Raw genomic sequence first — 15,128 nt, forward strand, 5'->3', positions numbered from 1 at the left:
TTCCTTTTTGTGCGAGCCAGCCTGGGGACTCAGCGCGCTGAACCGGATCCTAATAAATTCCCTCTTGCACATTGCATAAAGTTAGTCTCTTGGTGGTCTCTTCCTCCAACGCTTCGCTGGACCCTTACAAAGCGAGGTGCTAAGAAACACAGTGAGATTCTGTCTCTAAATAAAGTAAAAAAAAATCCTGGTGATTTGTCTTAGTAGTCAAGTGTTCATGAGTTCAATCTCCAATATCCCCCATAAAAAATGTACCAGGTGGCTGGGGCTGGGGCTCAGTGGAGCTCACTTGTCTAGCACATGTGAGGCACTGGAATATAAAGTCTATCAACAACTTTATATATACTGTACCAAGATATTGACAATGACTTTGATCTAAATTGCGTGTACTTTAGCCCTTAAGATTTAAGTTGGTTGGGGCTGGGGATGTGGCTCAAGCGGTGGCGGGCTCACCTGGCATGCAGGCAAGCCTGGCATTTGTGCAGCCTGGGTTCGATTTACAGCACCACATACAAAGATGTTGTGTCCGCCAAAAACTGAAAAATAAATATTAAATTTTTAAAAAATCTCTCTCTCTCCCTCTCTCTCTCACACACACACACACTCTCTGTTAAAAAAAAAAAAAGATTGAAGATGGCTAGGCATGGTGGTGCATTCCTGTAATATCAGCTATTTTCAAGACTGAGACATAATGATCATGAATTCAAAACCAGTCTCATCAATGGTGAGGCACTAAGCAACTAAGTGAAACCCTGTCTCTAAGTAAAATACAAAATAGGGGTAGGAATGTGGCTCAGTGGTAGAGTGTCCCTGACTTCAATCCCTGGTCTCCCCCCCAAAAAAATGTTGCTGAGTAAATAGCTCAGTTTGTAGAGTGCTTGCCTTCTAAGCATGAGGCCCTGGGGTCAGTCCCTAGTACAGAGAGAGAGAGAGAGAGAGAGAGAGAGAGAGAGAGAGAGAGATTGAAATTGCATATAATTTAAATTCAAGTTAGTCCCACTTTTATTTTTTCCTGCCACACCAGAATAAAAAGAGTTTCGTGAAATATTTGGAGTGTTTATGTGGGATATTTATTTTTTTTTTCATTTACCTATTTTTATGTGTTGCTTAGGATCAAACCCAGGGCCTTGCGCGTGCTAGGTGAGTACTGTATCACTGAGTCACAACCCCAGATTGTCTTACCATAAATAAATAAAAAAACAAATTATTAAATAAATAAACCCTCAATTGATGACCCATTACAGTTTTTAAAAAACCTTAATTGGGATTTTTTAATGTCACCTAATTTTATTCTGCTTTTCTTCTCATGTGAAAAATCTCAGAATGATAAATTAAAATCTTTTAAAAATGCCCTCCAGTCATGAAGAAAAACATTATAAATGATGCATACATTTGAAATAAAACATGGAAAAATGATTAATAATGCTGAAAGTGGAGTTTTGAGATTAACCAAAATTTCTCAGTTTGCAAATTGAATCTGGGTGCTTGTCTCATAAATTTTGAAGAAAAAAAATCTATTTAAGCAAAAAGAAATAGAATGCCCACCATGTGGTATGAGGAATGATACCAGGAAAAAAAAACCTCATTTTTGTGTGCCATCTTAGAAGTTTACTGATAGTTTTGGGCAGAACAGGAAGCATAATGCATTTAGAATAGGTTTTGGAAAAGGCATCCTGACTACCATATGGGGTCATTTTCATTCTTTCTATGACCCATTCTTTTTTCTTCAAATTCAATCAGGAATCACCCCTGGGACAAAGGACTTTGTTGAAGGTGTTCCCACAAGTGGGCTTCAAGGTCTTTTACATTTGAAATAGGCCTTAATGGTGCTCATTAACATCTTTTGGTTAGCCACCAGGTGTGTTTGAGTGAGGTCCATTATCCACTTTACATGGCCATTATACTATCTTTCTATTTTATACTTATTTTCTGTGAACAGAGAACCCTAGTTTTGGATATGTGAACATAGAGCTAAAAAACTAGGGGTTTATTCTAAGACCTATGGAGAGCAAAACTGAAGTTCTGGATTTCAGATTTTTGTTTTGGATTTGAGATACTGCTTTTGATACATTTAAAAATCTCAGGACTCATGAAGAGAATGAGTTAAAAGCCAACATCACCACACTTGTGAGGCCCTAAGAAATTCAAAGGGACCCTGTCTCTAAATAAAAATATTAAAAAGGGGTGGGAATGTGAATCTGTGGATGAACACCTCTGGGGTGAATTTCTGGTACCAAAAAAAGAAAACAACATATAAATAATAATAATAGTAATAATAATAATAATAATAATAATAATAATAAACAAACCAACCAACCAACCCTCATGAGTAACAAGCCCTAAAACCTAAAAATAACAGCCTCTCTCATGCATGAATACAATAAATGGATTTGTAGTTCTCTCCTGGTAATTATCTCAGTCTTCACTATGCAATCTGGAGACATGCTGGACTCATGGCACATGGAAGCCCACAAAGGAGACTGAAAGAAGCTGAAAACACCATACAATTATGGAAAAAAATGCCCAGGTTTTCAACTGCTGATCTAAGCCTCACTAGATTAGTCAGAGGGGGGTGAAGGCTAAGCTACCACAGAGAGACCCTTTGGCCACAAGACTCTGGAGAGGACCATGAGAGGAGTCCTTAGCCATGACTGCCAGTTTCCACCATTGCCACTCCTGTCAGCTTTAAGCCACTTTCCTACCCAGTCTCAAAATAACAAGGCACACTTACCATTTCCTGGCTCTCAGGGTTCTCAGCATTCTCCCTGTGGTTTGTTTTCAGATTCTGCATAGCACAGACACCTGGGCTCCAGATTCAGGAGAGAAGCCTACAAAAAGATTTTAAAAATGGCGGGTTCCAGACACCTAGGGAACAGAAGATTGTGTAAGCCCTCCCCCTTATCACTGACTGTGTGAGGATTGGACAGTTCTCACCTAAGTGACTGATTGGTCAAGGCTTCAGGCACTGCCTCCAACCTGAGCCAAGGTTGCAAAGAATCAAAGTCTGAATGACAGGCTGCTCCATTTTCTTTGTTAACCAACTACAGACCAGGGCTGAGAATATAGCTTGGTCAGTAAAGTGCTTGTTTTGCTGATATAAGGCCATAGATTTAATCCCCTGCACTACATGCACACACTCCCCCCCCCAAAAAAAAAAAAAGATTAAGTAAAGGACTTTGGGGACTAGGGTTATGGATCAGTAGTAGAGAACTTCCCTAGCATGCATGAGGTACTGGGTTGAATACGAAGCACCGCATTAAAAAGCCACCCATGAGGGGGATGTGGCTCAAGCGGTAGCACACTCGCCTGGCATGCAGGCGGCCCAGGTTAGATCCTCAGCACCACATACAAACAAAGAAGTTGTTTCTGCCAAAAACTAAAAATAAATATTAAAAAAAGCCAACAAACAAATTACTAATGATACTGTGTCCATCTACAACAGAAAAATATTCAAGAAAAAAAAAGTCTTTGTATTGGACTTGTGCACCCTCACTACAGAACTCATAAACACTTTTTATAAATAATATATACATATATGTGTTCAGACAATGTATGAAATTCTCCTGTGATGTCTTTTCGAGTAACTTATATTACAGGTATGCTTCACAACCTTAAATCCTCCCCACCTCACTTATTATTATTATTATTATTATTATTATTATTATTATTATTAGAGGCCTGTTAATTGCATTAAATGGGTATGGGGTTATTTTAAGGCAAAGTTTTCTTCCAATAACAGGACCTAGCCCAGAGAGAAATGTATTGACACTAATAACTGTTTATAAGGTTAAAGCAATTTGTGAATAAATATTTATATGTATTTTTATGAAAATGATATCACAATTACTTTAATATATTTTTTAATTTTTCTATTCCTTGTCTCATAAAAAAACAGTTTGAACTTTAAACTGTTTAGCAATGTTCTTATATCCCTTCCCCCAAAAAAGTGACTCACAAGTATAATTCAAATTATTGAGACTCATAAATTTTTGATCTTTTATTTTAACTAGTGAAGTCTAAAGATTTTCTTTTTATTTTCACATTTAAATGAAGCACACTTTTATAGCTTTCTTTTTGTTTAACTGACTTTTAATATTCTTCAATTTTTACCCCCATTCTGATCACTTTGGACTATTGATGTTTTCATGGAGGGGATATCAAAGTGGTCATGCACAAGGTAGGAAATGGATATAGTAGATATAAGACTGGTGATTGCTGAACATGTAGATTTTGCTATACAAAATAAGTCTTGGTGGATGATATGGGGGTAGGGAGAAAAAGAGCAATGAAAAAAGAAGAAAAACTTGAACAGTAGAGGGGTTCACATGCTACAAGTCTACAATGATAGCATGAATATAGAGGGTAGTGTTCTTGGAAGTAGCAATAAAATTCGAGGGAAAGAAAAAGGTAATTTTTTGCACAGTTCCCAAGTGAGAGAGCCAGGTGAATGGGTTCTGTGTTCAACTCTTCCCACTTAGGAGTGGAATTTATAGTTCATAGGGTATGTCTCAGTAAGTAGTAAAACACCATTTCTATGTACCTTTACACTTTTTCATGGCTACAAGCTGACTTTGACAATTCCAGTCACATTACAACTTTGCACTTGTTAGCTATTCATTAATTAATTAATTCATTACATTATTTATTTGTTTTTTATTAATTTACTTATTCTTTAGTTGTCATTATTTTTACATTACTGGTGATTACATAATTGCATAAATATTCTGAATGTTGACTTTTGGTTAAATATTGTTTTATGTGTTTATTCCAACATTTACTTTTCATTGAAATGTTTTTCCTTTGTCAAGCCTGATTTATATTAGACCTTAATTTTCATTTAAGAAGACTAGATAAAATCACATTATTTCAAATAACTCAAGGATTTATCATCTTTGCAGAATCCTAATCACCTGCTAAAGTTGACCCCGTCTGGGTCAACTAAAAGCTGTGTCAAAACTCCTTTTTTTCCTTACATACACTTTAATAAAGGATTTCTCTCTCACTTTTATATTTTGGAGAGTAGACTAACTTCCCAAGCAGTAGTTAATAACCTAGATGAGTTTTCCAACTAGCTCACTATTACTTTTAAATTATTTACATCCTTGACACTAACAGTGTCACTGATTACTTTTTTTTGATTTTTGCAAGATTTCTCTCTCTCTCTCTCTCTCTCTCTCTCTCTCTCTCTCTCTCTCATATGACAAATTGAAATCAGATATGCTTTTTTACTAAGAAACACTCTCAGCCTTTAATAAAATATTCTATAAAGAAAAAGGGTTTTGCTGATTTTCTTAGAGCCTCACTAAGTTGCTGAAGCTGGCTGACTTTAATCTAATGTTATAGAAGTTTGCAATACATATATATATATATATATATATATATATATATATATATATATATATATATATATAGAGAGAGAGAGAGAGAGAGAGAGAGAGAGAGAGAGAGAGAGAGAGAGAGAGAGAGAGAGAGAGAGAGAGAGAGAGAGAGGGTAGTGTTCATTTGACTCTTTCTCTTGGGGACTGTGCCAGAGTTACCTTCTTCTTTCACTTCTACCTTATTTATGCCTCCAAAGAAAGTACCCTTTACCCTCATACTATCATTGATTCACCATTAGACTTTTTAAATCTGAACTCTTGAGCTGGTCATTCTTTCCCTCTTTCCTTCACAGCACTTTTTTCTCTACCTGTACCTCTTCCACCAATACTTTTTCATGAATACTCACTACTACATACTCAGTATCCACCAATGTCACATCCTGATCAATTCCTGTTCTGCTTTTTCCATGAATCACTTTGAGATCCCCTTCACCCAGATATCAATAGTTCAGGGTAAGGTCAGGTAAGGGTGTTATATATGCAGATTTTTAAATGTCATTTACATGACAATAAGCCTATTAAAATTGGGATGTATTTTGTCTTAGGTTAAAAAAGAAAATCTACAAATTGTACTGTTATACTGAATTGTTTAAAATTTATTAATCTCAATAATTTCAAAAAAATTCTTTAAAAAGGAGAATAAAGAAAAGAACATAATACACATAAATTGACAAATTTGAAGACACACCAAGTGTACATACAAAAAGAGTCATATATCAGTGCTTTCAAAAGACAAATTAATTTGAAATAATGTAGTTAATGTGAGATGTAGTTATCATTTATTAATTATATATAATGGTAGTATACATGTATATGTACAAAATGCATCTCATATAATTATGAGTATACATTGCAAAAAATGAACTCTACAGTATTTTTTTTTTAAATTTTGCTGAAGACACTATAAATACCTACATCTAGGTTTATGGATTAACAGATGTTCAGGATACATTTTGTACTTCATAAAGTTCACAACTCACCAACAGACTTTTTTTTTCAATTTTTAAAAGGAATAGTATTTATTTTCAGTTAGAACATAATGCCATCATTTATCTTTAATTTTTAAATACTTTAAAATTATATATGAAAACAGAATGCATTACAATTCTTATTACACATATAGAGCACAATTATTCATTTCTCTGGTTTTATAGAAATTATATTTACATGAATTCACTTCTTTATACATATACATTATATAACAATATACATCATGTTCCACCATCACTTTTAACCCCATGATCCCTCCCCTCACCTCCCAACCCCCAAAAGTTCATTTTGATACACAATGATGTATGCTATAAAGTTATAAAGAGTATATACCTTATAATAATATAAACAGATAAAGTTTTGTAACTAATACATAGCATAATAATAATAATAATAATAATAATAATAATAAACTTGCCATTTAGACATTAATAAATTATACATCTAGCACTTTTGACATCTTTTCCAAAAAAATTGACATCTTTTCCAAAAGAAGGGGGAGTTATTTGTGGGGGAAAATGGTATTCTACGCTTTCTTAATATCAAGAAATCTTATTTTCAGAAGTAATATATATTTCAATATAAAAATAAAATAGAACCAGGTTCCATGGCACACACGTCTAATCCCAATGGATTGTGAGGCTAAGTCAAGATAATCCTGAGTTCAAAGCCAGCCTCAGAAACATAGCAAGGCCCTAAGCAACTATGTGTGACCCAGTCTCTGTGTGCCCCTGATTTAAATTTCCAGTAAGAAACAACAACAACAAAAAGAATACAATGAGAAATTGCTGTTATTTCATGATGAAAACTGTATAGATATATAATACTCCTCACCAAGCAGCTTAGACCTTTAGAAATTATAGTATATGTGTGTACAATGACAGTGTACAAGTATGTGATAGCATAAGACTAGAGCTATACTTGTCAATACTGTAGAAATCTGTGGCCAAGGAGGAAAGACAAAGTGATTCAGAAAAATAAAAATAATAAAGTTTGTGAAAAAAATGGTTTCTGGAATCCAGAAAAAATTTTGGTTTAATTAGAGTACAAAATACCACATAAGTATTATACTGAAGTTACATCTGTTAAATACATCACATGTATAATGGATTTCAAGGAAAATATGTGGAACTTATCACAAACTAAATAAAAATTTACAAAAGCACATAAAATAGCATGTGTGTAAATAAAACTAATCATTACAAAGACAACTCTTTTAACTCAATTTAATATATAATATTTTACTATAAAAATTTTAGCACGTTTTTCTTTAAATACAAGAAGAGAGCTGGACCTGTTGGTGCACAATTGTAATCCCAGTACCTTGGGAGGTGTATTGTGAGCTCAAAGCCAGCAACAGCAAAAGTGAGGCCCTAAGCAACTCAGTGAGATGCCGTGTCTAAATGTCATACAAAATATGTTTGGGGATGTGGCTCAATTCCCCTGAGTTTAATTCCAAGTACCAAATAAAAGAAAAGAAAAGAAGGGACCAAAAAATTATTTTAGAAATAAAATACATGTAAAATACTCCAAAACCTTTAATAAAAAAAACAAATAATATAGTTATTGTTATGAGACACATTTAATGTATATTATGAAACCATATTGCAATAATACAGACCAATATACCATAATATAAATCAATTCTGAAACCATATGTAGATCAATAGTATTGTTAAGAGCAATAGAAAGGCATATGTAAAACTGACCATATGAAAAATAACATTAGAAATGAATGAATGAATCATTCCAACCTAAAGTTAGAATCGGGACATAGAGGCAAAGTTCACTGTGAGCGTGTGTGTGTGCAGAATGTGCAAGATAGTCAGTTCCAAACTTAGCAACACTATAAAAGGCAAATATTAACAGGGAATGATGTTGAAAATAAAGCAGAATATTAAATGAGGCACTCTCCCTCCATCTATAGATAAATTTAAGGAAAAAACTACTGTGAGTATCTCTTTGGCAAAATCATGAATGAGTAGAGAGATTTAGATACACTGGATATTAGTCCGGTCTTAAGGAATGTACCATATTTGGGAAAAAATTCCCAATTACCATCATCACCTCTAGTGAACAGAAATGTGAGAGAGGGGCTGAGGATGTAGCACAGTTTTTAGAGTGCTTTCCTTTTATGCACAAGGCCCTGGGTTCAATCTCTAGCACCACAAAAAAAGAAGGAAATATGAAAGAAATGATACAAAAAATGGTGATATCTAGGAGCCATAAAATTTTTCACAAGTTTTACATCAGCTGTGACCATGACACAAAAATACCCAAATATCAAAGCTGTCAATTTATCTCAAAAAAAATCTGCTAGCATATTTTCCCAATTGCTGTTGCTGACAGATGAAGTTCACTCTAGCTTGTATTATAGGTGAAATAGGGAGGAATCCAGTAAACTACTCTTAGCTTGACTGAGATTTTAGCACTTGCTGAATCCTGCCCCAACCCTGATACACTAGTAATAAGGCCAGAACTACCAATTCCTCCTAGAAAAAGGTTTTGTGTGTGTGTGTGTGTGTGTGTGTTTATGTGTGTATTGAATGTTTCACATTTAACATATTTTGTTTATGTTATATGTCCCTGATACACTAGTAATAATGCCAGAACTACCAATTGCTCCTAGAAAGTTTTTTTTTTGTGTGTATGTCTGTGTGTGGATGTGTGTGTCGATGTGTGTACTGAATATCTCAACTTTAACATGTTTTATTTACCTTACTATGTCGTGAGTTCCAAACTCTAGAACAAAAGGTGATTGAGCTTATGTAAATCTCTGTAGATTTCAAACAAATGAATTTACATTCTTCTCCCAGCACTTTTATGAACTATGATACCAAACAGCAGTTCAGAAAGGAGCTTAAAAAACAATGATCCCTGTTTATTCCAACAAATCTTTACAGAATATTCCTACATTGGCTACTTTATATAAACTTTCCGCAGGGATAAAATGCATCAGTCAAAGAGATTTTCTGTAGCCTGGGCAGTGTTGTTGAAAAGGTTATTATAATAATCTGAAAGAGCTAGGTGTAGTGGCAAATATACTAGAGGCTGGAGAGGCAAGTCAGGATGATTGTAATTTGAAAGACAGCCTTAACAGCATAGAAAGGGTATAAGCAACTTATTGAGAGGTTAGTGATATATCACCTGTCTCAAAAAAAGAGAAAAAAAGGACTGGAGACATAACTCAGTGGTAAGCACCCGCAGAGTTCAATTCCTAGCACCAAACCACACCAAACTAAACAAATATCTGAAAGATAGTAGGGACTCCAAAGTATAGGTGTATATGCATAGATAAAAATTTTGGTTACAATATAAAGTTAATAAAGATACTTTTGAAAAAAAAAATTTCATGGTTCTTTTTTTAAAAAAAGAGAGAGCAAGAGAGAGAGGGAAAGAGAGAGAGAGAGAGAGAGAGAGAGAGAGAGAGAGAGAGAGAGAATTTTAATATTTATTTATACATTTTAGTTTTTGGCAGACACAACATCTTTATTTGTACATGGTGCTAAGGATAAAACCCAGTGCCACACGAATGCCAGGCAAGGGCACTACCACTTGAGCCACATTCCCAGCCCCTATCATGGTTCTTAAGAGCTCAAAATATAAATGCCATATAATCCACTAATAATAATTTTTTGAAGCAGAGTATCATTGTGAATATCTGTACTCTCAGTGGCTTGGGAAGATGAAACAGGAGGAACTTAAATGCAAGACCAGCGTCAGAAACTTGGCAATGGCTTAAGTGACTCAGTGATATCCTGTCTTATTAAAAAAAATAGGGATTTACCACAGCAGTATAGTGCCTAAATAAGTAAAAATAAATAACAATAACAATTCTTGGTTTAAAAATGCCCTATAACCTAGTAAGTATAATTCTGGATAAATATCTAAAGAAATTGGAACACTTTTGTTAAAGATATTACTTCACTTCCATTTTTATTGTAGATTTATTCACAGTATCCAATAAAAGGAATCAAATGAAGTGCCATTTAGATGCAAGGTATTGATGAAAAGGTTTCTTCCAGCTGCAGATCATCCATCTACTTACCTTAAAGGCTGCATACTTATAATTCAAACTGCTCCCTAAAAGGCAAGACTCAGATATGGATTCTTCTGAGTACTCCAAGAAATTTTGGTACCTCTGGACAAATTCTGTAAGACTTTTCCAAAACTAAGGAATAGGTAAATTTTGGAGTTTGGAATGTGGACAACATAAAGTAAATTCCTCAAGGGGGAATCTTAATTCAGACACTGTGATAAGGTGTCTGGTCAGGGGAAGAAAGAGGAAGTAAAATCATGGTTTGAGATAAAACTAGACTTTGCTTCACTGATTTCTAGGTTATTGATTTAATCCAAACAAATATTGGAAAGGGTTAAACCTATTAATTAAAATTTATGTAAAACATGTATTTAAAAAGTACCAGGAAAGAGCTGAAGGGGTGGCTCAGTGGTACAGTGCCTGCCTACCATATATGAGGCCCTGAGATTAATTCTCAGTGCCCCATATAAATAAATTAAATATAAATAAAAAATTTTTAAAAATACCAGGTAAGGATTTAGGGTTGTTGCTCAGTAGTAGAATGCTTGGCTACTATGCATGAGGAAGTCTGTTTGATACTGGACCCACATTAATAACAAAAACAGCAACAACAATAATAATAATAATAATAATAATAATAATAATAATAATAAAGATATTTTGTTCATCCACAACTAAGAAAAAAATTATTTTAAAGAAGTACAACAGTGCTATGGCCTGTAACCTTCTAATTATCTGTGTTCTAATTAATCCCTTTCAATTGAACTTTCTTGTTATTTAAATTAAAGTCCAGTTCCACTTTTATTTCCTGCCATACCAGGACAAAGGAGTTTACTTGAATATTAGGAATGCTTCTAAATGTCACTTTAATAAAGTTGTTTTACATATTTAAAAACTCAGTTGAAAGCAAACTTGGTGGCACAGGCCATAGCCCCTGTGGCACAGAAGAATTATACATGGGTATCATGAGTTCAAAGCTACCATCAGCAAAAGCAAGGCACTAAGCAACTAAGTGAGACCCTCTCTCTAAATAAATACAAAAAAGGACTGGGGATGTATCTCAGTGCCCCTGAGTTAAATACCTGGTGCAAAAAAAAAGAAGAAAAAAATTCAATTGAGGACAAATACATTAAAGAAATAACAACAACAACAAAAAAAAACACCTTAATTTTGGACAAATTAACTACACTATTGTGAGGATGGCCTTAGGCCTGGCCTAAAAAAACTCCATTTTAAAAAATTCAGTTTGAAACATGCAGCCTCACCAGACATGCCTAAAGAAGCTCTGCAGTATTGCCCTCAGACATAAACAAATCACTTCCCCTCACCTTGAAAAACAGAGTGAGGCCTCTGGCAGGTTGTCCTCACCTAATAAGAGGGAAGGGTGAGAAGACCAAGGTGCAGACCACCAGACCAGATGTTTCTAGCCCTAGAGTAAATGATGTTATGGAAAAATTTGGTGGTAACTAACAAGGATTGAAAAAAGGGTAAAAAAGCTGCAAAATTTAATATAAATAGTAGAGCAAATGAAGAGATGTTCAGCCAGCTCAATAAAAAATGCACTTGAGCTGAGGAGGCTGATGAGGATTTGGAATGACATCTCATCACTTCTCATCATTTGCATTATCCTCACCACTCTTAAACTCTATAGCCACACCTTAGTGAGGGGGGAAATGTAAAAGATTATGTGATGTGTTGGGTGCAGAGCAGGCTGAAATGTGTTGTCTGCAGGGCAGGCTGAACAGATGTTGGCTGCAAGATAGCCCACACACTCAAACCCCCCTCTATCTGGTCCTTTATACCTGTTTGCTCAAGTCTGAACATTCAATCCCGCTCAAGGCTGAGCACTTTACCCACTTGGGCCAACAAGACAGCTTGCAGACCCAGAGGCCCCATTAGATGTGGGCTATAAAAACTCCCTCCTGCCAGGCCCCCCTCTCTCTTGTTCTCTCCCTCTCTCTTGCTCTCTTTCTCTTACTCTTTATCTTTCTTGTGCAGGCTCTCTGTCTCTCTCTTGCTCTTGCTCTCTCCCTCTTCATCTCTCCTCTCTCTCTCTCTCTCTCTCTCTCTCTCTTTGTTGCAATGTTGCAATAAAGATCTTTTGGTTTCTTCGTGTGTTGTGGTCATTTTCCTTTCATGATGATCTTCTCATGTGATGAAAACTTAATTTCAGTGGGGAGAAACCCAATGGGGAAAATAAAACCAAGAGGCAAGATCTCCCACACACCCAAAATATATACTTTTATGAATAAAAATTTTATCAAAATTACTTTAAAATTTCATTTAACTTTTGTGCGTCTGGTCTTATGAGAAAGAAAATTTTATTTTAAACTTGTAAGCAATGTCCTAAGGCATTAATATTTTCCCAGAGGGAAAAACAATATAATGCATTAGTATAATTTAAAAATTTCTAGTATTCATAATAAAAATTAAGAAGGACAGCTTAAATCAATTTAATAACTTAAACCACTATATCCAAAATATTGTTATTTTTGAAAATATAAATTGATTAATAAATAAATGTATTTTTCAAGCTTCATCTTAAAATTCACTCTTGACCTCTCAGGGATATCTATGTTCACCACAGCTATATTCCATGTTTTAGATCTATAAATACCCTGACCTCAGCAAGGTGAAAAAAAATGGACAACTAAGTTCTGTGTCATTGGTTATGGAATAAACATACCAAACAACATTCTCTCAGGGCCAAAGAACAGGAGAGACTCTGCACTTTGAGAGAGAAGCCATCTACAACTCAGAAGTATACAAAAGGCGAAAATGTTTCTCACAGGATTATGGGCACAGATCCATTTTCATTTTAGATATCATACTTTAACCAAAAGAGATTGGTATCACTGGAGAGAAGACTCTAGGTCATCAGATCATCAGTAACCCAGAAACTAGAGTCTAAACATTTAAAAAAATTATTTTGAAGTTTTTATCTTTAGTCTAATGCAGGGTTGTGATTTCAATTTTCTTCTTTAGTATCGGGTACTCTGAGAATATCATCAAACATTAAAAGCACAGAAGTCTACACATATTTCCATATAATTCAATAAAGCCTATCAAGAGATTAAAGTTTAAATTTAAATTAATAAAAATTTAACCAGTACCTATAAGGAACAATATGTTTTTCACATAACTTCTGTTCCACATGTGATTGAATCCTGGCATTCATCCTATTAATGAATTAGATATCTATCACTGAATAAGAAGAAACCATATAAAAATTATTGTCTCAAGTGTGGGCTTATCATCAATTAAGCCTGGGTTTATATGGGATCTTTTTACTGCATTAAGTAATAGTTGGTAAGGTTACTGAACTTCAGAGGGAGATATGGTTGCCAAAATGCACCATTCTTCTCAGAATCAAATAAATTAAGGTGGGCTCATACTCATGGAGGTGACAGTGTTATGAAAGTAAAAACAAAGTATTCAAAGTGTTTCCTGACTAATACACTTTCATAGTCACAGATTTACATAAGTCACACACAAAAAATAAGAGCTCAGATCCAAAATTTAGGAAATATACTCTGCACTTTGGCTACAAGAGGAATAAAAACACATTGCAAACTTTATTTGTACAGATAGGGCTAAAGAATTGCTAATATGTTGACACTCTTAATGATAGAAACAAAGTCAATTTTTACCAGCTTGATCTTAAACACCTACCAAAAACAGTTAAGCTAAAACACAGTCATTCCTGGGAGTAATGAAGGACAGGAACAGCTAGAAAAGAGGAGACAGCAACTCCTCTTTTTGGGACATTTAGTGTTGGGACAACCTTATTTAAACTAATAAAAAGGAGAGGGTAGATTGAACTAGGGATGACAAGCCAAGGTCAATTACAGGCTGCCTCAGTCTACCCACAGGTTGTACTATGACCCTTCCATGGATCCCTTCAGTTGCCAGTAATAACAAGTAAAATATTAACAATATTGAAATTCTTGTATTAATTGGGGGGAGATTTATGTGCCATCTCATACTGTTAGCATATATACTAGTCTATGTATACTCACTATAATTTTAAATTTATGTTGACTTAATGTGTAGTGTGAAAAAATAAGCACTGACTTTCAGACAGTTTTCTTATTCTCCTGAAGCACCCCTTACTACTTTGTCTTACATAATTAGAAGCAAGGGGTGGAATTTTCTCTAATAACTTTTAAATATTGTGTCTTAAAGTAATGGTCATTTAAAGTGAGTTTGATTAAACCATTTTAAGATCAAAATTCTTGAGACAAGGATGAATCTTGATGATACAGATCCATCCCATCCAAGCATTGTGTGAAGCCTAGATCCTGGCCCCCAAACACTAAATGCCCCCAAACACTAAATTGTTGTCCCTCAATATCTTTGATCACTAAAAATTTTCCTTAAGAACTGTTCTGCCTCTTTGAGAATACTATTAAGAACATATCCATTATCTACTTTATGTTAACAAGAAAGGGATGACAAACAACTTCTTTTTGGGAAAATTAATTTTTCTGATGTGTCTGACATTAAAAAGGCCATGATCTTGGTTAGTGACACCTTTGTCAATTATTCTAGAATCTTGGAAGGCAAGGTTGTGTTTATCTGTGTTTAATGGGAATTCACAGTAGAAATGTTGACATCTAGCACATGTGAAGCACTGGGTTTCAATCCTCAGCACCACATAAAATTAAATAAATTAAATAAAGGTATTGTGTCTATCTACATCTAAATTTTTTTTTAAAAAA

The sequence above is a fragment of the Callospermophilus lateralis genome, unplaced genomic scaffold, assembly GCF_048772815.1.
Source record: "Callospermophilus lateralis isolate mCalLat2 unplaced genomic scaffold, mCalLat2.hap1 Scaffold_2125, whole genome shotgun sequence".
NCBI lineage: Eukaryota > Metazoa > Chordata > Mammalia > Rodentia > Sciuridae > Callospermophilus > Callospermophilus lateralis.